General features: G+C 43.7%; 1 protein-coding gene and 1 long non-coding RNA gene across 4 annotated transcripts in view; one reads left to right on the forward strand and one right to left on the reverse strand.

Moving 5' to 3' along the window:
* The window catches only part of dlg2 (discs, large homolog 2 (Drosophila)), a 407,394-nt gene that overhangs the window by 280,045 nt on the left and 102,599 nt on the right, over positions 1–24,750 (reverse strand). The gene's annotated exons all lie outside the window — the stretch shown is intronic.
* On the forward strand, positions 7,045–23,263 carry LOC139435148 (uncharacterized). Its single transcript, XR_011644410.1, has 4 exons — positions 7,045–7,170; positions 16,934–17,102; positions 23,033–23,093; positions 23,176–23,263. It is a non-coding gene; the product is annotated as an uncharacterized lncRNA (long non-coding RNA).

Below are 24,750 nucleotides of genomic sequence, written 5' to 3' on the forward strand. Positions count from 1 at the left end.
GATTTACTTCAATCTACTGTACTGTGTAAAAACACCCCAACAATATTACAAGAAATATACTGCATAAAGCAAACTATATACTTTATTTGATCTAAAACATTCATGTTTTTTCATTATAGTAGCTTGTGAAAACCATACAGTAACAAATAAGTCATTACATGCTACAGTATTCAGCAAACACAACTGCAGAGCTGCAAACATTGAAACAGACTAAGTTCTACAATAACCAGTTGTCTTTGTGTATTTTGTGAATGAAGCGCCATCTCATGGTTAAATCCTGTAATTGAACAAATGGGGAAATTGGGCAATACCCTCTAGCAATTTGGCAACACCCCCAGCCACTGGCATCTGCTGGGCCTTTGACTGGGACACACCCATTTGAGTCTGATCTGGAGTGCTACATCTGTAAATGCAATGTAATGTAATGTAATAATGTGTGGAGTCTATTTGTATACAACATTAGAAAGACTGATACTTGTTGTTACATTATCAGCTTATTGTGCTCATTTTATGTGGCGGTGACTTTGGAATAAATAGAAAAAAATCACCAATCCCAAGGTTTGATGGATTGGATAGGAAACGAAGGGAAAAGTTACAGCAAGAAAGTGTTTAGCCTGCATTGGAAATGTTGCAAAAGGCAGGTGCACACTGCAGAGACAATGAGTTATTGAAGCTCTGGCCTTGGCCGTGTGTGTGTGTGCTCAACGCCCCTGCATAACTGGGAATCAGTGTAAATGGAGGATTCCCCTATCCATCTGCAAAGCAGCTTTAGCTAAAACAAATGACTAGGATAGCGGATAGAGTAGGGAGGGACTTCACCGGCCAGCCGAAGGTTGATTGGAGGATCGTGTTGCCAAGAGACTTTTTTCTAAGTCTGCACACCTACCAAAGAGAACCAAGTCTAAACCACGGTATCTCTTCATATAGTCTTGAACAATCATAAATGCACGGGCAACGCCCTGTGTAATAAAATGTATTGTTGCACAAGGTTCTGGGCTCTTTCCGGAAATAGACTGACAGGTTACAGCTCTGCTGCCTGTGATTTCTGTGACCGGACGGAGTCCTTGGCCAAGTGAATATATTTTCTTCTCTTATAATAAATAGTTAACTTAGAAGTTGTTTGTCTTTCCTGGAATTTTGAACACAACAAAAGCCACATAGCTGCACCGGCAAGGTGAATAAAGCTGGTAAAAAAAAGTGTTTGAATGCTACATTAACAGGTTTATGATAAAAAACCTGTCTAAGACACGAGTGGATCTGACTTGAATTACATTTGACTCGAGTGTTTCGTCAACTTAATGTGTTGCTTATAATATATATAATACTTCTGCATACAGTATGTGATACTGTGAGTGTTGCACGGCCAGATACGGCTCAGCAGACTCAGATAAGGAAATATATGATACATCATGATGTGATATGAATGATTATGGGACACATCGACGTCTGCACTCACAGTGCCGCGGACTGTAATGTTACTTTGATCCGGTTACTTATGTTAACTTGTGGCAGATATTTCAGTAAGCTTTCTTAACGCTAATGTTATATTTGTCAGATTGCTATGAACATGGGAGGTGATATTCTATTAATTTTCACGTTCTTAGTCAGTTGATTTTCACCGGCCGTCTTTCCTGCAACGGCAGTTTTTCTGTATTTCCTTTCTCCTGTAATATGATTTGATCGCTTTAAACTCCGCACACTGAGCTCTGATTGGTCAGCAGGCAGTGCTTTCACTGAGTTGATCTCTTATCCTGGAACCAAACCTGCTCCGGAGCAGGTTAGCCGTTCAGCATAAGTTACCATGGAGATCTAGCCCGCTAAGAAGAGAACCAGCGTCGTAGGACCGGAAACTATGAAGGTAGATATGGTGCAAAATGTGAGAGCGTGTAAAACCTGATGTGAGCACTTGCAGAAAAATCTGAGCTTGTGTGCATACATTTACACTTGTATCAAATATCCACATATCTGTGAACCAAATTTGAAGTCACAGAAGAAGAAAAAAATGAACTTAGTGATGAAATGCTCACTTGCAGAAAAATACATATTTTTTAAATATATTTTCCATTACAACTTGGTTATTACAACCTCTCAAATCAGTCATCACAACTTCACGAATCTGCTCTGTGGCAGTATACATCGACGAATCTGCGGTCTTGACTTTTGCTACACTTCCTGCGATAAATGTGTCACAAAAGTAATTTTCACCTGTAGATGTGTGGGGAGGGAGGGGGGTTGGAGCTATCAGAACAATGAGGCTTTCGGGTCAGTCACACAAGTGACTGTTGCCCCTTTCACACCAACGCAGCTCCCGTTCTAGCTCCGTGCTTCGCTCACAGTCACAACAACAACAATGGGGGACGGCGTTGGGTCGATGATCGTGTTACTTTTAATCATACGAAGCCAGATTAAATTAAATAACTACTTCTCCAACCTTATACTTTTCTCCAGAGTGCCGTGGTTCATTGTTTATTAATGTGTTACAGCGGCATTTACCGAACGCTGCAGTGCTGCTCTTCCACGGGAGTTTATTCTCCCGTTAACTCACAGCAGCGCCCGCTGTAAAGTAGGCCTATTCAGTCTGACTGTCACACAAGCAGCTGATAAAAATCCCCAATTCCCCTTAAGTGAATGTGTTTCAGTTTGAATTGATGCTGTTTGGCATCACAACGCTGTTATGAAAGTTTCTCTGGTATGAAATGGGTGATGTTAGCATAGCAACCGAAGCTAAACTGACTATATTTACTAGGCTACTTGTAGCTTGTTGCTATAACTTGTGGCATAAGCTGTTTTCTACAGGCACATTTTACCAGCGTATTTTTCATTATGATTCTACTTGTGATAGTCGGACATGACAACCTGTGCAGCCCATGTATTGATTCCATCTGATAGCTGCTATAATACAAAACAAAACATCTGCCTCCTCCACAATGATCAATAACAGCGAACGGGTGGTCAAATAAACAGGATCACACGAAGCCTGGTTACTGGTTAGTGTGGCCTGACTTTATAAATTGTGTTTATTTTACAAATGCGTTCTAGTCACTTTGCTCAGCGCTACTGCTTGTTTCAACTTTTATTTGCCGTAGGCTACTCTCCATAAACTGTTAGTTCAGGTTAATCTCGCACCCCTCCGACGTAAGCGTGACTTATGCGGTTTTTTCCTAGGCTAGACCGACACTTTTTTCAAGCTTGGTAAGAACCGGTTTTCGTGGAAAAGAGCCGTCTCCGCTGCGGCGTGAACAGGAAAAACCGGTGCTTATCAGGCACAAGCTCCGAACCGGCCCTGGAACCGCGTTGATGTGAAAGGGGCAACATGTAGGGCCCCGCAGTCATCCGGTTCGACCTGACATGGCTGTGACTGACCCGAGCGTGCGCCTCCTCGTTCTGATAGCTCCGCCCCTTCGCTCCAACCCCCCTCCCTCCCCCCACATCTACAGGTGAAAATTACTTTAGCGTCACAATCATCGCAAGAAGTGTAGCAAAAGTCAAGACCGCAGATTCGTTGATTTATACTGCCACAGAGCAGATTCGTCAAGTTGTAATGACTGATTTGAGAGGTTGTAATCACCAAGTTGTAATGACTGATTTGAGAGGTTGTAATCACCAAGTTGTAATGACTGATTTGAGAGGTTGTAATCACCAAGTTGTAATGGAAAATATATTTTTCTGCAAGTGAACATTTCATCACTAAGTTCATTTTTTGTCTACAAGCTACAAAACTTTTTTTCTTCTGTGGCTTCAAATTTGGTTCACAGATACAGTACGTGTAAATGTGTAAATGTATGTGCTCACATCAAGTTTTACACGCTCTCGCATTTTGCACCATATCTACCTTCATAGGAAACCCAGAGTTTTCCCTGAAGTTAGCTCGCTAAGTGGAAATACGGCTTCGTAGTACAGGCCTCAGGTATTAATAACAACAGCGCCGGTAGGTACCTCGCTCCCACGCTCAATCGCACTTTGGCTGTGAGCTGCGGGCGCCAGATAAGCCAACATCCCCCACTTTCATCACTTACAGCACCCATCGTACAGGGCGAATGAAAAGTGTAACCGGGATGAAAAAGGGTGTTACATTTACTTACTTATGAATGTTGTTACATCAAGGCCGAAAATTAGGATGAGCCCCAACGGTCAAAACATTTGTTTTCCCTCCCAGAGCTGTCAGCGCAGCGCCTCCACAGATCTGGCGCCCTAGGCGAACATCTATAACGCCAGAGCTAAGGACCGGCCCTGCTTATTCCCTCAGTTCTTATGGAAGAAACTACCATCTAACACCCCCCCGCTGCTCTGTCCAACACCTACTCCTTCATCCACACACCATGCACCACTGGTAGAGGAGTTTTTCAGTCCACCTATCACCACATTAACTACTACTTTGAATTTCACGCTGTTACAATAACTCCTCCCGTTTTATTAATCATATCATTTTCTACTGGTGGAGATTACAAATCCTGATGATATTCCTCGTTCCTTACCCACACTCTTTAACTTATTGTTCTCCAATCTCTCCAAACGTGATCCTTACCTCGTCCCCTCTGCCCGCCCGACCTACTGTCCTGTTTGTAATCAACTCTCTTCTTACCTTCATCAGAACAACACTCTTGATCCGCACAGTTTGTCTTTTTACAAAACTCAGCAGACTGAGGAACCGCTTAGTTCATTGTTTGTTAAGATAAGAAATACTACTTTCCTTTGGCGGTCCCTGGGAAGGTGGACACACACACACACACACACACACACACACACACACACACACACACACACACACACACACACACACACACACACACACACACACACACACACACACACACACACACACACACACACACACACACACACACTCCAAACGCTTGGCAGCTGGACTGACAACTCCTCCAACAACCCAACAACCCTTCTGCCTCTCATTCATCCTCTGTCTCTTGTTCTTAGTCCATCCTCTGCTCCACTCTTCCTCTGCCGTCTCTGGGCTGAGCGTTACGGGATGCAAGAGAGTGAAGGAAGAGAGTGAAGGAAGAGAGTGAAGGAAGAGAGTGAAGGAAGAGAGCGCCAGCTCAGCAGAATGATCAGACTGCCATAGGGGTACGGTCACTTCAGTTAATGACACAAAGTCCATCCTTTTAGAGACGCATCATTTCTTTTTTTAACAGATAACTAATTATTCTTTCAATAAAATAATTATGACCTATTTCTAAAAAAAACATCTGAAATAGTGAGAACATTTCATCTTTAATTTACCAGAGCCTATTGCATGTGATGCTTGAAAACACACAAACAATACATGTATTTGATTCACAAAAGTAAAAATGAAGGTAAGAAAGCAAATGCAACCATAACCTGTTTGGTGGTTTTGCATCATACATGATTAAAGGGAGGGTATGCTCATGACACGCATTTTTAAATAATTATCATCCGATAAAACAGACCAGTCTCTGCCAGTCTTTTTTTTTTTTTTTTAATCCGATGACGTTATCAGTTATTTTAAACTGCTTAATTACCGAAATAACATCAACCCTGTGGGCGGCGCAATTTTACTGGAAGTGACGTAAACTATGCGTTTGGTGTCGAGGACAAATTGATGTTCATGTTATTTACTCTAGTTACTCTGTCAATTCTATAGAAATATGCCTCATTGTATCGCGAAACATTGCCACAATTCGGATAGGAACAATCCACGGGATGCTCGGTTCCATCTGTTGCCAAAAGGTAAGCGTAAGAAGTACATTCAGAGGCAGTGGCTAGCGAAATGTGGCCGGCCCGAACCGAGAGATTCACAGGCTCATGTATGCAGCGAACATTTCAAGTTTCCGGACGACTACTCTGAGAGTATGATAAAACATAACATGGGATTTATGGAACAACCATTACTTAATGGAGATGCAGTACCATCGGTCTTTCTGGTGTCATCACCGACCAGGACACCAGTTCGGCCAGTTGAGAAATCGCCCTCTGCAAGTGTGAAGCGACGGAGGAGCAGAAGTAGTGCTCGGAGTAAGAATAAGGTATGTTATAGCGCATTTCCATTGCCGCGGGTAGCCCCGTTTAAACGTCCTTTAGCGTCCAGGCCAGGACAGTTTTTGGTGGCCTTTCCATATAGCGTAGTACCGGCTAGCGGGTACTTTTCCCCAGTTTTTCCGGCCCCATAAAATCGTGGTTCTAGGGCCAGGGACAACGAGGCTGAGTATGCTAAACTAGAGAGGGAATCGCTAGCAACAGTGGTACTACATGCATACATATCTAGTAATCAAAATCATTATATCTACTAAGTAGGCCTACATTGGGGTTGTATTGTTTGCCTTTTTACAAACTTTATTTTATATTATTTGGGCAGTACATGATATACACAATTGTATTGTTTGCCTGTAGTTGGCCTTATAATTAATAAAATATTTGAATTTGAAGTTTTGTAGATAGGGATCTTTTGGAATGATCTAGTCTTTGTAATTGTCCGGCGACGTTTCTCAGACTGTCCAGACTGCTTTAATTCTCTAGCTTAAATCAGTAAATGTTCTAAAATGTTTGCTGGGGCCCTGACAATACATTAGCAGACAGGAATGTCAGTATTGCCATCATTTAGACGAATGCGAACTCAAATACTCCGCCATGTTTTCGTGTGTTGACAAAGTGAACGCATGGATGACGTCACGACCATCACGTGACTATTGAAAATGGCCAAAATGGCAGCTGCCTGACGGAATATACAGGTTTGAATAAAAAAGAGCTATAAAATCATTATTTACCGGGGAATATCGCTGATTTCTTCAGGGTATGGTTTAAACATAACGTTTCACTAAATACTGAAGTTTTGATTAATTATCTAATGAGTGGACCATTCCTTTAAAGTAATTAAAAGATTAACACAATTGTAACTGCAATGGTTGTCAACAAAGTGAGAAATGACATGTTTCAGCACCACATCGCTCCGTATAAACTGTGTCCAGCAGATGGAACTCTCCTGCTGATAGTAACTCACCAATGGACGTGCAGCCTTGCACTGGGATTACATGCACAGAATACATGAGTGAGTGAGCTGTGCTAGCCTGTATAGCTGCAGCTCGCTGTGAGGGCAGGGAACTATAGCTGCTGAGGTTACAGAGCCTGGAAGGAAAATAGACTTTGCTGCAGTTTTCTGCAACAGAGGTCCAGCTGTTTACCGCCCCAGACTGCAGGGTGAGCTGGCAAGCACAATGTATACACATGCCTATGCACACACACACAGACACACACAGCTCTCACATACAGCTGGTCAGCTAGAGTTTTATCATCTCACCCACGTATCACTTTTAAAGACAAAACTGTGAACTGCCTTAAAGTCTTTCCTTACCTCCACGCTCTGTTCCGTCTCCTCCTGCATGCCTGTGCATGAAGATGTGTGTTTGACAGTATCTGTGTGTGTGTGTGTGTGTGTGTGTGTGTGTGTGTGTGTGTGTGTGTGTGTGTGTGTGTGTGTGTGTGTGTGTGTGTGTGTGTGTGTGTGTGTGTGTGTGTGTGTGTCTGATGAGAATCAACTCGCTATCTCCCTTGCTGGAAAGTGCTCTGTTCAAACGACTGCCTGCTCGCTGACTGGCTGCTCATGATGCCTGTGTGTGTGTGTGTGTGTGTGTGTGTGTGTGTGTGTGTGTGTGTGTGTGTGTGTGTGTGTGTGTGTGTGTGTGTGTGTGTGTGTGTGTGTGTGTGTGTGTGTGTGTGTGTGTGTGAGAAAGCGCTGTCAGTGTTGGGACAGCAATGCATTTCTTCCCCATCGCTGTATTGGTTACTGCGGCAAACGGGTTCCCTCCCACGCCCCGCCCGGCTGCAGGGAGCAGAGGGAACCAGGCTGCGCTGCAGCACGGCGTTACGCCAGGTGACACACATACCAGAGCACACAGAACTTTGACTACCGACTGAAAGTGAAATCAGTATGGGAGCAAAGCTTGCTTACAATGTGTTTCTGGTTAATGGTATCAGTCTGGCCAGATAAGCCAACCCAGTCTCACATCTAAACGTGTAATAACTACGTTGGTCCACAACGTAGGACGTAGTATTTCTACAAAAACGCCTCTGAAATTGTAAAATCCCTACGTTTTTTTTCACCATTCATTCCAATGGCTGGCGTCTATGTCACGTGATCTTCACATTTCTCCCTGCAGAAAAAAAAAACATGGCCGACATTCGTTTTATTCTCGGTGGAAAATGCCTATTTTAAGGTTACTTTGGCTTTAAAATGCGTTTTGATGTCATTTGATGCGAGAAATATGAGTTGTTATTTCAGATTATGTGTGCAGTGGATGTACATGATCTTTAGTTTGCTAGTTATTACGAAGATTACTTCAGGAAATTGTGTCCATACAACGTTTTCATTGTTACCAAGGTGGTTGTTAGGGACGCTGCTATCGATATTATTTCTGTTATGTTGTGTAACTGTTTAATGGTGTTATCTTTATTGAACCCCCGTTTTTCTACAGGCCTATTTTTATTTATGTTCATATTTGTGATAGTCGGACATGACCACCTGTGTACTGGCCCGGACCGGCCAGCAGGCCAGGCCATGGGAAACCTCCTGGTCCTCCCGATGGCCTGTTTTTTAAATTTGTTTATGTATTGAGAGCGCAACGCTGCGCAAATGTGGTCTGCCTCACAGGGGGACTGGCTGTCTACATGATGTGGTCTGCCTCACAGGGGGACTGGCTGTCTACATGATGTGGTCTGCCTCACAGGGGGACTGGCTGTCTACATGATGTGGTCTGCGTCACAGGGGGACTGGCTGTCTATATGATGATCTTCTGGGGTCATTTGGGTGGATTTGCCATATCTCTGACCCAGAGATCCTGTAAAATATGTTGATGACCGGCACATCTAAATCTCTCTTCAAATCTGTTCCCCTTATATGCAATACGCATCAGTTGCACCATTTATGTGACAGACACGAATAGTCAATTATAATGTCTAACACTTAATGTGGAGAAAGAGATGTCCTGTATGGGTTGATTGTGCGTTGATCTGTTGGTAATGCCTCGGGGTTCCGGTGGGCATGTAAACAAATGCATAATGCTGCGCTATACTTTGTGGCCTCATCCAGTTGCATAGCGACACTTATTGTTTAGGTGTCTTTTAATAAGCAGGTAGTCATATCATTAGCTAGAACTAGCTGGATCTGATCGATATGGACAAACGCGAGTGAAGTCTAATCTGACGGGAGAGAGATCAGCTGCTGCTGACGAGTCGAGACGCAGCTCTGCATCACATGCAGCGGTGAGCGAACAAAACACACACTTCAGGTTAGAATATCACACGTAGCTATTTTAATGAGCTCTCAAACTACCTAAACTAGTTATAGATATGTTTAGTTTTACAGTCGGGTCACTCATTACTAGGGTTGAGTATCGTTTGAATTTCCACGATTCCGATTCCGATTCTACTTTTCGATTCCGGTTCTTAACGGTTCTCAATTCCGATTCTTTGAGGGGCAGGGTAAAAAAAATGATTAAGTTCTTGTTGAGAAAAACAAGCATATCTGCCCTCTCAGGCATACCAGGAAGAAATGTTTGAACATGTTAAAGTAAAATGCTTCAATCTGGTGCACTTTAAGCAGAATGACTAGAGACTAGATCTAGGGGGTACATAAACACCCATATGAAAAAGATCGGTTTACATTTTAATAATTAAATAAGTATGTGAGCATAACCAATAACCCATAGCCAATAACAAATACATGTAACGTATTTTATGTTTGTTGTTCATTCATATCTTATTTTACTATTTTATTTATGCATATTTTTGTATCTCTCCAGTTTAAAACGATATGTCTGGTTTACTGTCCTATAGTTTACATTGGAATGATTTCAAACCTGTTTTATCCCAATAATTATAAAGGAGTGCCTTGGAAATATGTGTTTACGTAAATTGTGATCAAACCGTTTGAGACCCACTGAGATAACTTAGACTAAAGTGAACTATCTAAACCCTCAGAGTCCTTCACCTCACTGAGCTCTAGTTATCAGCCTCAGTCTGACTGGAGAGGACTCTCCCTCCACATCATTGGAGAAACATCTTCTTCTTCCGTTAGAGCAGCTAGCACCAGATGCTAATAACAACAGCGCCCTCCCTTTCTCCCTCGCTCACTCGCACGTTGGCTGTGAGCTGCGGTTGCCAGATAAGCCAACATCCCCCATTTTCATCACTTACAGCGCCCATCGTACAGGGGAAATGAAAAGTGTAACCGGGATGAAAAGGGTGTTACATTTACTTAATTATGAATGTTGTTACATCAAGGCCGAAAATTAGGATGAGCACCAACGGTCAAAACATTTGTTTTCCCTCCCAGAGCTGTCAGCGCAGCGCCTCCACAGATCTGGCGCCCTAGGCGAACATCTATAATGCCAGTGCAACGGGCCGGCCCTGGGCCCTTTCTCATTTCTCGAACTCCCCTCCTCGACTCCCCTCCTCGACTCCTATCCTCGATACTTAGTCCCGCCCACAGGAGATGCGAGCGGAGGACTCGAGGAGGGGAACCGAGGAGAGAGGAGGGGAAGCAGCAGGCGGTTAGAGAAATGAGAACTCCTCTCCTCTGAGCGGTCATTTTAAAGAGACGTCCATTAATGATGACAGGAGGCACAGCAGCCTCTGTCTGACGGACAGATGTGTTCATGACCACTTATTTACTTTGATTCATTCACAGTGCGGTGTCATGAGACAATAACAGGCTACAGATGCGGACACACACACACACATATATTTATATAAATATATACAATTTCAGAATCAAACGGAGCACTCTCATAATAACGTAACACTATCGGAGACTGGATATACCCCCCCCCCTCTCTCTGGTCGCTACAATGAGGAAATAAATTACGGGCCAAAAGTTTTATTTACAAGTAAGCAGAGGACACCAAACCAACTGAGACCTGTCTGTCCACTGCATCCACGCACTGTACAACACACACACACACACACACACACACACACACACACACACACACACACACACACACACACACACACACACACACACACACACACACACACACACACACACACTGTGTATTTTATTATGTGAAGCACTAAATGGTTTTAGAAATTTTTAAAATATCGACTCTTTGTAGATATCTACTAAACTAAAGCAAATAAAGAGAGTAGGCCTGTTATACTGAGTGATATTATACACACTGCTCTGCTTTCTGCACGGACCTCACAGCTGTTCTCACTGTAAACATCGCGTCCTTTCCTCCGGAGCGTCACGTGAAGCGATTTGTGATGATGCCGCACAGCTGTTCGTCTGACAGCAGCTCTGTCCCCGTTATTTTCACACACACCCCAGCCTATGTTAGTAAACATTTGTATCATCATGAAATAAAATAACTAATTCTCAAAAAAGATAAACGCCATTCTTAAAATGTATAAACGAAAAAAGCGATCATGAAAATGTTTCCAATAAATGAATAAAATGATTTTTGACCACTTTGTTGTTCAGACATGTCACATATTTGTAACATGAATTGAAACAAAACACGGTATAGACTGAGGAGTGACTCTCGTGAGTTTCATGTGTTTTCTTCACTCCGCAGGGAAACTGTTCTCATGTCAAGAAGCATCAGATCAGTGCATGCGCTGCATCGTCCAATCAGTAAGCGATACACAGTAAGGAGGTGGGGAGAGTATCTGAGGATTTCATCGGAGGATGGTCTGGTGGTTCCTCCATTATCGCTCCTCCATTATCGCTCCTCGGTCCTCAGAAATAAGCGCCATGGGACGGTACTCAAGATGGCACAGACAAATCAACTTCCGGTGATACCGAGGACCGACGAGCGAGGAAATGAAAATAATCGACCTGAGATGCAGCCTGTCTGTCTGTCTGTGTGTCTGTCTGTCTGTACCAGTCTGTTTGTGGGCGTGTCTGCTCTGATTAGATGATGTCACTCAGATGTGTGGCTCCAATCTGCCCAGCAACACCATGGCAACCAACTGCAACACTGAGTCCCATTAAGAATGCATTGGGGATTATATCTGACAATTTTGCCACCTGTTCAAAAACTATGGCTCCTATCGTGTGCATTTTGACCCGGTGGCGACAATACCTATTGACGCAGCAGCCACTGTAAGTACTATTCTTGTTTAATTAGAGTTCTCTATTTCAGTTATTCTACTCTGTATAATTGTTCTGTAGTTATTGTAGCTAAAACGGCGCTTTTGAGAGAATTTAAATCTCAGATCTGATCACGTGAACCTCTTACACTGCTCTCAGTAGGCAATCTTGGCTGCTTTTAAATAGGCATGGCCTCTCAGCTGTCGCCCATCAGCTGTAGAGAGTTAACTAATTAGAGGGGCGTGGCACCACAGCTGTGGGAACTCAGCAATCAGGTGTCCATTTAGGTAGCTCTTTCTTTGAGCGTCAGCTTCAGCGTCAGACGGCCGAAGACCGACAAATACATTGGAGTCCTGCGGGAGTCAAAGACCGACAAAGACATTGGAGTCCTGCGGGAGTCACGAGGGTGGCAAAGAGGAGGCAAATCCTACTCTGATTGAGCTAAGTATCGCTGGTGTCTTATTTTTCTTTTCTTTAGCTTTCTAGCCCCTCATGCTATAATCATGTGTATTTTCTCCATTCCTGTTTATGTGTCTTCTCGCAATTATCACTGGCCCGTGTATCGCCTAATCGCTATAACCGGCCCGCTCTCGTCTATCCCACGTGCTCCACTGACATCCAACATCTAGTTTCAGGCGGCCTGTGGAACTGCCAGTCAGCTGTTCCTAAGGCTGATTTCATCTCTGGCTACGCTTCCCTGCAGTCCCTGGATTTCCTTGCTCTCACTGAGACCTGGATTACTCCATTCAACACATCCACCCCAGCAGCTCTCTCCACAGCATATTCCTTCTCCCATACACCCAGACCCACTGGCAGAGGAGGGGGCACTGGTCTCCTGCTCTCTCTCAAATGGAGCTTTTCCCTCTTCAAGCTACCTAACTTCGCTCCTTCCACCTTTGAATTCCATGCCGTCACAGTAACCCATCCTATACAATGAACCCTTGTTGTTCTCTACCGTCCACCAGGCGCCTTGGGGGACTTCTTGGAGGACTTAGATCATCTCCTCTCACACATCCCTGAAACTGGCCCTCCCGCTGTACTTCTCGGAGAATTCAACCTCCAGACGGGGAAGATAGACGAACTAACATCTCTGTTAACCGCCTTTGCTTTCTCACTGTCTCCGTCTCCACCGACTCATAAAGCTGGCAATGTCCTTGATCTCATATTCTCAAGGAACTGCACTACTTCTAACCTCTCTGTAAACCCGCTCCACACCTCCGATCACTTCTTCATTTCATTCTCTCTACCCCTTTCCAAACATAACAAACTAATCTCTTCTCATCCTGCACTTGTCCGCCGTAACCTCCGTTCCCTCTCCCCCTCTACCTTTGCCTCATCGGTGCTCTCAGCCCTCTCTTCCTCTGACTCGTTCCAACTCCTGCCTCCAAACTCTGCTGCAGAAACTCTCCTCTCTACTCTCTCATCCTCTCTGGACTCTCTCTGTCCTCTCACATCTCGGCAGGCTCGTCAGTCCCCTCCTGCTCCCTGGCTAAATGACGCACTGCGTGCTAATAGAACCGTCCTTCGGGCAGCAGAGCGGAAACGGTGGAAATCCAAACACCGTGACGACCTCCTAACCTATCAGGCTCTCCTCTCCTCTTTCTCTGCTTCGATCTCTCAGGCAAAAAGCACTTTCTTTCAAGATAAGATCCAATCTTCCTATTCCAATCCCAAAAAACTATTTTCCATCTTCTGCACCCTCTTGGACCCCCCCAAAGCCCCTTCCCCCTCCACCCTCTTGGACCCTCCCAAAGCCCCTCCCCCTCCTCCCTTCTGTCCAGCGACTTTGTTAACCACTTTGAAAAAAAGGTTGATGATATTCGCTCTTCTTTTTCTGACTCACATTTACTCACCGCTGGGTCACCAGACCCTCCTTCCACCCGCACACTAACCTCCTTTTCCCCTCTCTCTCCAAGTGTGGTTCTTACCCTCATTACCTCTGCCCGCCCTACCACCTGTCCTCTGGACCCTATCCCTTCAACCCTCCTTCAGACTATCGCTCCTGATATTCTACCGTTTCTCTCCCATATCATCAACACTTCTCTAACTTCTGGTCACTTTCCAAACAGTCTCAAGGAGGCAAGAGTAAACCCTCTCCTAAAGAAACCCACTCTCAACCCGTCTGATGTTATAAACTACAGGCCTGTCTCTCTCCTCCCGTTCCTGTCTAAAACACTTGAACGCGCTGTCTTTAAACAACTCTCCTGTTATCTCCATCAGAACAACCTTCTGGATCCGCACCAGTCTGGTTTCAAGGCAGGTCACTCCACCTAAACTGCTCTCATTGCTGTCACTGAGGAACTGCACACTGCTAAAGCAGCCTCCCTCTCCTCTGTCATCATCCTGTTGGACCTGTCTGCTGCATTCGACACGGTGAACCATCAGATCCTCCTTCGCACTCTCCAAGAACTTGGAGTCTCAGGCTCTGCACTTTCCCTCCTCACCTCATACCTCAAAGACCGTACCTACAGGGTGACTTGGAGAGGGTCCGAGTCCGACCTTTGTCAATTAACTACAGGGGTCCCTCAGGGCTCTGTTCTTGGTCCCCTCCTCTTCTCCTTGTACACAAACTCGCTCGGATCTGTCATTAGCCCGCATGGTTTTTCATACCACTGCTACGCTGACGACACCCAATTAATTCTGTCCTTTCCCCGCTCAGAGACCCAGGTCGTCGCACGCATCTCTGCTTGTCTAGCTGACATCTCTCAGTGGATGTCTGCTCATCACCTCAAGCTCAACCTTGACAAAACTGAACTGCTTTTTCTTCCGGGAAAATATTGTCCCACTCTTGACCTGACTATCAACATCGCCACCTCCGTTGTTTCCCCGACTCAGACTGCAAGGAATCTGGGTGTGACCCTAGATAACAACCTGTCCTTCACTGCAAACATCGCTGCTACAACCCGCTGCTGCAGATACACGCTTTACAACATCAGGAGGATGCGTCCCCAGCTGACCCAGAAAGCCACGCAGGTTCTGGTCCAGGCTCTCGTCATCAGACGCCTAGACTACTGCAACTCCCTCCTGGCTGGTCTACCTGCATGTGCCATCCGACCTCTGCAGCTCATCCAGAATGCAGCGGCTCGTCTGGTCTTCAACCTTCCTAAATTCTCCCACACCACGCCGCTCCTCCGCTCCCTCCACTGGCTTCCGGTAACTGCTAGAATCCACTTCAAGACAATGGTACTTGCGTACCATGCTGCGAATGGATCTGGCCCTTCCTACATCCAGGACATGGTTAAACTGTACACCCCAGCGCATGCTCTACGCTCTGCATCAACCAAACGACTCGCGGCACCCTCGCTGCGAGGGGGACCCAAGTTCCCATCAGCAAAAACACGTGGGTTTGCTATCCTGGCTCCAAAATGGTGGAATGAGCTCCCCGTTGACATCAGGACGGCAGAAAGCTCACACACCTTCCGGCGCAGACTGAAAACTCATCTCTTTCGACTCCACCTCGAGCGATAGAATTACTAACAAAGAACTACTAACAAAGCACTTCTATACTAACAAAGGGCTGGCTTATCTAAAGCCAGTTGAGTAGCACTTGAAATACTTGGCTCTATGAAACCTGATGTACTTATATGATTGTGTTTTCTTCAAGGTTGTGTCTTCCTGGTCGAATGTACTTATTGTAAGTCGCTTTGGATAAAAGTGTCAGCTAAATGCAATGTAATGTAATGTAATAAATAAAAAAATTACCAGAAAGGGAGCATCAGGGAACTCCAATGAATACGTTGTTTTTTGGTGTTTTATATGTAAAATGTGGCGATGGGAGCAGTTTGTCTAAAGTGTACTTCTCTCTGTTCTAAAGAAAGTTCAGAATTTGTTTTACATGGGAATCAATTGGGAGCTAGGTGGACTTTTTGTCTCTTCATGCCCTCAAGAGGCATTTTGTTTAATATTTTTTTCTTAATATTTTTTTATCTTCCAACCTAGGAGAGGGTTTCCTACGTTTTACATGAAGAAATATGTCTGAGGAGTGTAGGGTTTGGGAATTATGGCAGGTTTAAAAAAGATTTGGGGAGAATTTCAAGCACTGCTCCACTCTGTTTTGAGATCTAGACTTAACGAGCTGCGCAATACAAACTCATGTTAAAATCTGTGCCACAGCCACAGCATTCCACTATAGTTCTTTGAATCTGTATTAGTGTGAATGCTGTTTACATCATTCCACTATAGTTCTTCAATGTATGTATTAGTGTGAATGCTGTTTACAGCATAGTACTTCAAATCTTTATTGCCCTTATTTCAGCCAATACTTTGGCTCTCCATAACTTCAGCTTATTTTCAGCTACAGAAACCATTCAAATATTAAACTATTCAGCCTGTTCAGGGACCTCACAAAACCCCAAAAAACAATATTTCAGTTCATTGGGGTTCCCTGATGCTCACGGTCTGGTAATTTTTTGATAGGAGCCATAGTTTTTGAACAGGTGGCAACATTGTCAGATATAATCCTCAATGCATTCTTATGGGACTCAGTGCTGCAGTTGGTAAATCGTCATAACTCGTCACCATGGAAACCTTTGATCTCTGGGTTTACACTCACAGGTGTTTGTAAACATTCAATCACTACTACTTACATTTAATATATTTATTTAACTCATTCAGCCTAATTTCAGCTGCAGGAACCATTCAAGTATCAACTATTCAGCCTTTTCAGCACATGATGGGACACTTTCAACTTTTTATAAATAAGTTATACTTTTTAAAATATTCAGCTTTTTAAAGTCTTTTTTTAACATGGAAGTTATTGCAATGCATTTGAGCTGTAACAATTATCTCTCTCTCAAACACACACACTCTCTCTCAAACGATAAGATAAGATGGACTTTTATTAATCCCTCTGCATTTGACCCATCCTAGTGTTAGGAGCAGAGGACTGCCATTTTGAACGGCGCCCGGGGAGCAGTGTGGGGAACAGTGCCATGCTCAGGGACACCTCGGTAGCACTTGGTCTTTCCGGGACTTGAACTGGTGACCTTCCAGTTGCCAAGCCAAGTCCCTATGGACTTCGCCGCCACCACCGCCGGTGGTACGTACGTCTCTCTCTCTCTCTCTCTCTCTCTCTCTCTCTCTCTCTCTCTCTCTCGTCTCTCCTCTCTCTCTCTCTCTCTCTCTCTCTCTCCTCTCTCTCTCTCTCTCTGCTCTCTCTCTCTCTCTCTCTCTCTCTCTCTCTCTCTCTCTCTCTCTCTCTCTCTCTCTCTCTCTCTCTCTTACAGTATGTGACGCTGTAAGTGTTGCACGGCCAGATACGGCCGGAGAAGCTGACTCAGATAAGGAAATGTGATATTATGATATATGATCGACGATGATCTGATATGAATGATAAGTGCAAAACTGTATTTCCTTTCTCCTGTAATATGACTTGAGAGATTTAAACTGCAAACTGAGCTCAGCAGGCGGTGCTTTCACTGAGTTGATCTCTTTTCTATAGACGCCGGAGGCGGGCAGCGTCAGGTAAAAAAGTGATTTAGCCTTCCCAAACCTGAGCCTCACGCGCCGCCTATGGTAACCTCCTAATGTAATGTATAATTCCTTTGAAAATGTTGAAAAAGTGCTCAAACTTCACATGTGTGCTAACAGTACAGCCGTGAAGACATCTACGGGACAGTTTTGAGATTTCTTCAAATGCTGTTGCCATGGCAACACAATGCTCACCATGAAACACGGTTTTCTCATAACTTCAGTGAAAATGCTCGAAATGGCCCAAAACTTCACAGGTTTGGTAACGATGCAGCCATCAACACATCTAAGCGTATTATGGGATGTCATCAAATGCCATTGCCATGGCGACATATAATTCACCATCAAGTTAGTTCAAAAGTTTAAAGTTTAAATATTCTGCTGCTTTCCCAAGCCTTTTTACTTTCTTTTCTCATCTTAATACAAATTCATTCACTACTTACATCTGATATTTAACTCCTTCAGCCTATTTTCAGCTGCAGAACCCATTCAACTATTACATTATTCAGCTATTTCAGGACATCAAGGCTATACATGTTGTTGTTTATACCTTTTTTTAAACCTTTTCTTTTAAATATTAAGCTTTTTCTGCATTTGTAGCTAAAAGCAGTTACCATTCAGCTAATAACACACTAAATTCAGCCATACATTTTCACAGTTTACAGCATTCGCACGCATTTTCTGCAGGAAATGCATTTTCTAGTTATTTCCGCCAATACTTTGGCACTCCATAACTTCAGCTTATTTTCAACTACAGAAACCATTCAAATATTAAACTATTCAGCCTGTTCAGGAATCGATGGGAAACCTTAAACCTTTTCAAAATATGTCATACTTTTTGAAATATTCAGCTTTTTAAACTCTTTTTTTAACATGGAAGTCAATAGGAAGAGCCTTCAAATCCTGTTTTCCTACACTTTGCGCCAAATGCTACTCCTTCCACATACTTTCAGCTAGACACTTCATTCCAACTTTCAAATGATCACAAGACCTTCAGCTATTCAAAATTGACTTTTCTTTTTGATATGTTTTAAACTTTTTGAGATATTGAATTTAGTTTGGAGCTTGGTAGAGAGGCCTTTTTCATATTTTAACATTGGAGTGGATGGAGCAGCTCGTTAACTCTAGAGTGCTTTGATCTCAAAACAGAATGGGATGACTCTGAAATTATATTTTATTAAAAAATCTGTATTGAGAATGGCCAAACGGCTCCGTGTGTACGTCCTTTTCGATCATTTACTGATAACGATGACGCCATAGCTCGCCTCTCCCCACCTCTGCTGCTCACTCCCGCGTCACATTGCTGATGTGTTTCGCCAACAAAGACAACAATGGCAGATCACAGGGTTGCGTCCGTGCTCCAGACGCTACTGACCATGCTACAGATGTTAGTGCAACATCTACAGTTCGTCGACCACAACCATCAGCAACAATTGGACATGGAGAACTACATGAACTACATGTTGCTAAATCGTGGAGAATAAACAGAAGAGCAACCATGCTCGGGGGGTCTTCTTCGCTGCTTTTGGTGTATTTTGTGGCGGAAGTACTGCTCCACTTACAGGCCCGGCATATGTACTACAGCGTCTCCAGCGCGTCGAGTGGTCTCGTGTGGACGGACACGTTTCATGAGCCGATTCCGTGTGGACGGAAGACTTTTTTGATATCGATTAAGGTTCATTTTTGTATCCTACCAACTACCAAGTCAGCATTCTACGCCTCCTGGACACATTAAAGCAACAGGAATAAACTGATAAATATTAAGCCATAACAAGAGATGTCCAAAGCAGCAGCTGATGGGACGGAACTTAACTTTGAGCTTTGCATAGGATCAAACTTTTTTCCCATTCTTGAACATTAATGAGTTCAAAGAAGAAGAAGCATTCTCAGTAGTTAGGAGAGCTGACTGCACCCTCATACGTTCTGTTGTGTTTTTCTTAATTTGTCATTTGGAGTTAACACCAACATGCTCTGGAAGGTGATGTTGGAAGATGCATCAGTCGGCAAAATTAATGTAGGGGGAGGTGTTCAAGATATTGTATAGAATATATTTTTGGTTCCAGCCTTCCTGTTACCGTGGTAACTGTCCATCGATTCAGCAGCGTTAGTGAACAGAGAACCAAATTAATCCCCCGCCCCCTAAATTCTTTCTTTATTTATTTTTCAGAGATTGTGATGTAGAGCTGGAGGAGGAAGAGGAGCAAAGAGGAGGTTGGGATGAGGAGTGGAGGAGGAAGGTAGAGAAGGAAATCTGGGGGTGGATGAATTAGAGTGAATAGTACTGTTCAGAAGTTACTACATTTGGCATCATTAAACAGCCAGTGAGTTGGCACTATATGACAGCTTGTAACATGGTGTATGTGACGAGACCTTCCCCTGTAATAGGGAATAAGGCAGATACTGTCAGAGCATGGATACTTATCCAGTCATCATTTTAAGTCAGTCATGGTCCAGCTAGTGGCTTTTCACGTGTTCTTCATGTTATGTTTCATGTCGAGTACACTTTTTTTGCAGGTTATACAGCTGGTTTGTGTTTCTATCTGCACCTTCTGAAGACTGCTAGACACAACAAATATCATGTATATTTATTAGGGCTGTCAAGTTAACGCGTTAATAACGCGTTAACGCAAAACAAAAATAACGCCACTAATTATTTCAACGCGATTAACGCATGTGTATTTTTTGTCTTCGGCCGCCCCGTAGTTTCAGAGCGCATCGAGTTTAAAATACCATCTACAAGCTGATGCTGATAGCCCCGCTCCTGCCGTCCGCTTGCGGCAGACCACACTTCCACGCTCACCGGCAGGCACCGACTGGCCTTCGGGAGGACCGGGAGGGTGTGTGTACGTGTGGCCCGAGAGAGAGACCGTACGTGTATTGTTGTTGTTAGCAGCTGGTGCTAGCTAGCTGCGCTAACGGATCTGATTAAATGAAAACAGAGGAGCGACATTTCGCCACAACTGCGCCGAGCACTTGACTTTATGCAGGAAGCCAGACAGTGGGACAATGTAGGAGAAGTCAGCACACTCAGCTCGGATAGTGCAACATGATTGCAGCGTCCAGGCAGCTCCGGTTCGAGCATATGCCTTGAGTTGCACATAGCTCCAACGATCCATCACAATCACACACACACACACACACACACACACACACACACACACACACACACACACACACACACACACACACACACACACACACACACACACACACACACACACACACACACACACACACACACACACACACACACACAGTATTGTATTATTGTATGGGAGAGGATCCAGATTGTATTGAGGCGAATATTTGTAATGTTCGGAGGTTGTTGTGTTTAATATTCATGAGAATATTTGTCATTGTTCAAATGATAATAAACATTTGCATAAAGCATATTTGTCCACTCATATGTTGATAAGAGTATTAAATCTCTTAATATTGATATTAATATATTTAATCATGCGATTAATCGCGATTAAATATTTTAATCGACTGACAGCCCTAATATCCCTAATATTTATCTGCAGGTCTCCCTTGAAAAAGAGATCATTGATCTCAATGGGATTTTACCTGGATAAATAAAGGTTTTGAATTGAATTATTTAAACTAATATTTCAGCCACCTAGAATAAAAACAGCTCTGTAATTCTAAGACAAAACAAGTGGATAACATTTCCCATGTGAGGAGAGTGATAGGCAGCAGTTGAATTTAGAATTTAAAGGGGACCAATTATGCAAAATGCACTTTTTGATGTCTTTTATACATAAATATGTGTCCCCGGGAACTCACAAAGTGTCAGGAAACAAAACCCTCTCTCTTTTCCTCCGTACCCACTAGTGTTAATTTCGTTGACTAAAACAATGACGAAATATGTTCGTCAACGACCTTGTTTTCCATGACGAAAACGAGACGATGACAAGACGGCACCGACGGCAGTAAACAATCATCATGCAATATCGTTGACGAAAAGTGACGAGACGAAAATGTAGTTTACTAAATAAAAACTATGCCAAAATCTCTCTTTACTTTCGTTGACGAAAAATGAGGAGACGAAATATTATCAAAGATAACGTTACATCTCTGATAGTTAGTTTTTCTCCCAGCAGTTCCATTTCCGGTGCTGCGGCTGGGCAGCAGCTGTGTGTGTCTGCGGTGCGCGCGGCGGTACATTTGAATTACACCGGGCAGCGGCACAATATGAACTGTCAGGAAGACTCGGGTCTAACTCATGGTCTAACTAACCTTATTTAACAGAAAATAAAATGGCAACAACAGGGCTTGGGAGCAGTGGTCGCACTCGCATTAACCGAATACCCCCCCGTCAGCGCGGGTGATTGTGCACTCGACGGATAATAATGGATTATGACGGAAATGTTACGATCCTGTCCGTCAAAATGACTGACAACGAAAACGTCTAAAGCCACCACTGCTTGGGAGAAACAAACCATGTGATATTTGGGCCCATTTTCGCTACAATGAGGCGGAGAAAAAAAGCGAATGCAATGTATTATCAGAAGGGAAGCAATGTGGCCATAACACAGGTAAAAACACCACACACCTGACCAGATGAAGGTGACTAAAACTAAAAAGAAAATTTAACACAGGACTAAGACTAAAACTAAATAAAAAAATAGCTGACGAAATGAACACTAGTACCCACATCTCTAATAAAAAAAAGGGGGGGGGTGCTAATAAGCAGATCCAGAATTGTTGCTCCTATAACGTCATTGGCGACATCCGGCCGATGTGACACGTCCCAACCAGAGCCCTATAATAGAAGAGTTACGACATCTCCGTTCACTCCAATGGACCATTTTTGTACAGCAATGGCGGATCGTGGAGCCTCTCAATAGTTCCCGGAAGTTAGCGCCGCCGGCAAGGCTAGCAGCACAGTAGAGTTGCAGCATAATAGACCGTTAGTGATGGACTTTTAAAGTTAAGAAGACGTTTAAAGATTTATATTGCGGATATTATCAGTACATCTGATTCAAATTAACATTTGTATTAAAGGATGTTAGTGGATCCACTAACATCCTTTACAGTTACGTTTACAGATAACAGATTAGGTTAGGATACCGGATAAAGTTAGCAACACACGTAAACCATGATCAGCCTTTTATTTGTAAATTCCGTTCTCTTAATGTCATTTCGTCCAACGTTGTGGTATTAGAGAAGAGGGGCTTCTTAACGTGCTTTTATCCGGGGTGGAGGGAGTTAAATATTAGTGAAATATAACATTGGGGCGTGTGATTGTAGTGGGTGGAGGTGGTGAAATGAGGATATCCATTTTGGAGTTCAAGCTAGTATAATATAGTTAACATTACATAATAATAAGGAAGAGAGCTATTTTTGTGATACATCGCTATTGATATGGATTTAGAGTGCACATTTGAGACTTCTAAACAGTAAACAAAAACTTAACTTATGGGTGAGTGTTTTTAGCAGAGCCATATTATGTCTTTGTGATTCTGTTGATTATTACCGGTCTGTATTATGTTGCAGCTCAGCTGATGTTGGATTGATGGCAAAGAGAGAGGGACTTACGTGAGAGTGAAAACACAAGGTACGTTTAAAATAGGTCAGCAATTTCCCATCCTATAGGTTGCTAGATGTATCTAACCCTTTCTCCTGTCTCCCTCTCTCAGCACAAGAACCCCAGGGGGATTCAATGGAGCCTGAAGACCTGCACTGAGACCCTCACCCTGCGCCTGCGTCTCAACTCCCAAAGCTTTGCAAGCCTCTCCCTGGTCCTTATTTTTATTAAACACGCATTAAGCTTCCCAATGGTGTGGTCTTCATTTTGTGAAAAATATGATTACCTCACATGTTGTGTTGCTGTTGTTGTCTTTTGTGATAGTTAAATTGCTCCTGCTGACTTGAGCCAGACATTCTTTCCTCCTCTCTGTGTCAGTGGGGAAACCTTACATTCATACTCCTTTCTCTGAGCGTTTGGAGCATCCCCCGGCAGCACAGCAAACCATGGGGGAGACGATATGCCAGGACAACACGGAGGAAAAGGCACCGACAAACTGCATGACATGCTATTCAATGTGTATTGAATTCCATTTATTTACAATGGATGTTCCTAAAACAACACATTTAACATCATCATCATGCTGCTGCTGCTAGTGCTTTGATGAGTCAAAGCACTAGCAGAAGCAGCATGACATCAATGATGGTTCACTGGCAACAGGACACGGATCATTGACATTGCCATGGTGTCATCAGCTCTCGGAACCAGTGTGTGTTCAGCCTTGATTGGAATTCACACGTTCTCTGGGTGTGACTCCACAAGCGCTTTCTATGGCAAAGGTAAAAGAAAGTCATTTGCTGTTGCATGTGAGAAAGATGACTACCTTAAGGCTTTTAGAAGTTTAGGTACTAACTTTGACTTGGAGCAATCAACATTTGCACTTCTTTGCCGGTATGTATGTCACCTATATGATCAGCCAGCAGCCAAAGACGTAAATGATGCTAGGTACAAGGCTTTCTGTATGGTATCATCGGCCTTGCCAGAATTAAGCATTCCCCCTACTCCTGATGCCCTCCATCAGCACTGCAAAAGGGCAAATTACCAGGCAGCAATAATGAGGTCCTGTCTCAAAAGAGAAATTAATGCTCCATCACCTGCTGGATATGGTTGGGAAATAGAGGATGGGAACTTACACGTCACCTGGATGACAAGAAATCCTGCCCCTGACAGTGTGTTGCATGTGATAGACTGCAGCTGCAAAGAGTCTGCCTGTGAGAAAGGCAGATGTTCATGCTTCTCTGCAGGACTCTGTTGCCCTGACACTGACAGTGAGGAATAGGAATAAAAGAGCCTTCTTTCCACCTTTCTTAAGCTATTTTCTGTTCTTTTGGTTTTAGCGCCTGGCCGACGCGCTCACACATCACTCAGAGATACGTTTGTTTTTGGTACATTTATTTCCAAGTTATCGTATCTTACCAGACGAGGTTGAAACAGTGTTCGTACTTTAAATAAACAAATAGTCTCTTCTCTGCAGTGCAATGCAGCGGTCAAAAAACCGTGTGGCTTCACAACCAAACTAGAACACAGAGTATAATCAGCAGGACTCTTTTAACCAGCTGAGGCAATCACAGCACCAATCAGCCGCTCCGCCCAGCCGTGGCTGCGGGTCACGATCACCTGACACCAATCAATTATACTCCATTACATGTCCTTATTCTGTTTTGTACTGTTTTCTATGTCATACCTT

This window comes from Pseudochaenichthys georgianus, chromosome 14 (genome assembly GCF_902827115.2).
Source record: "Pseudochaenichthys georgianus chromosome 14, fPseGeo1.2, whole genome shotgun sequence".
NCBI classification, from domain to species: domain Eukaryota; kingdom Metazoa; phylum Chordata; class Actinopteri; order Perciformes; family Channichthyidae; genus Pseudochaenichthys; species Pseudochaenichthys georgianus.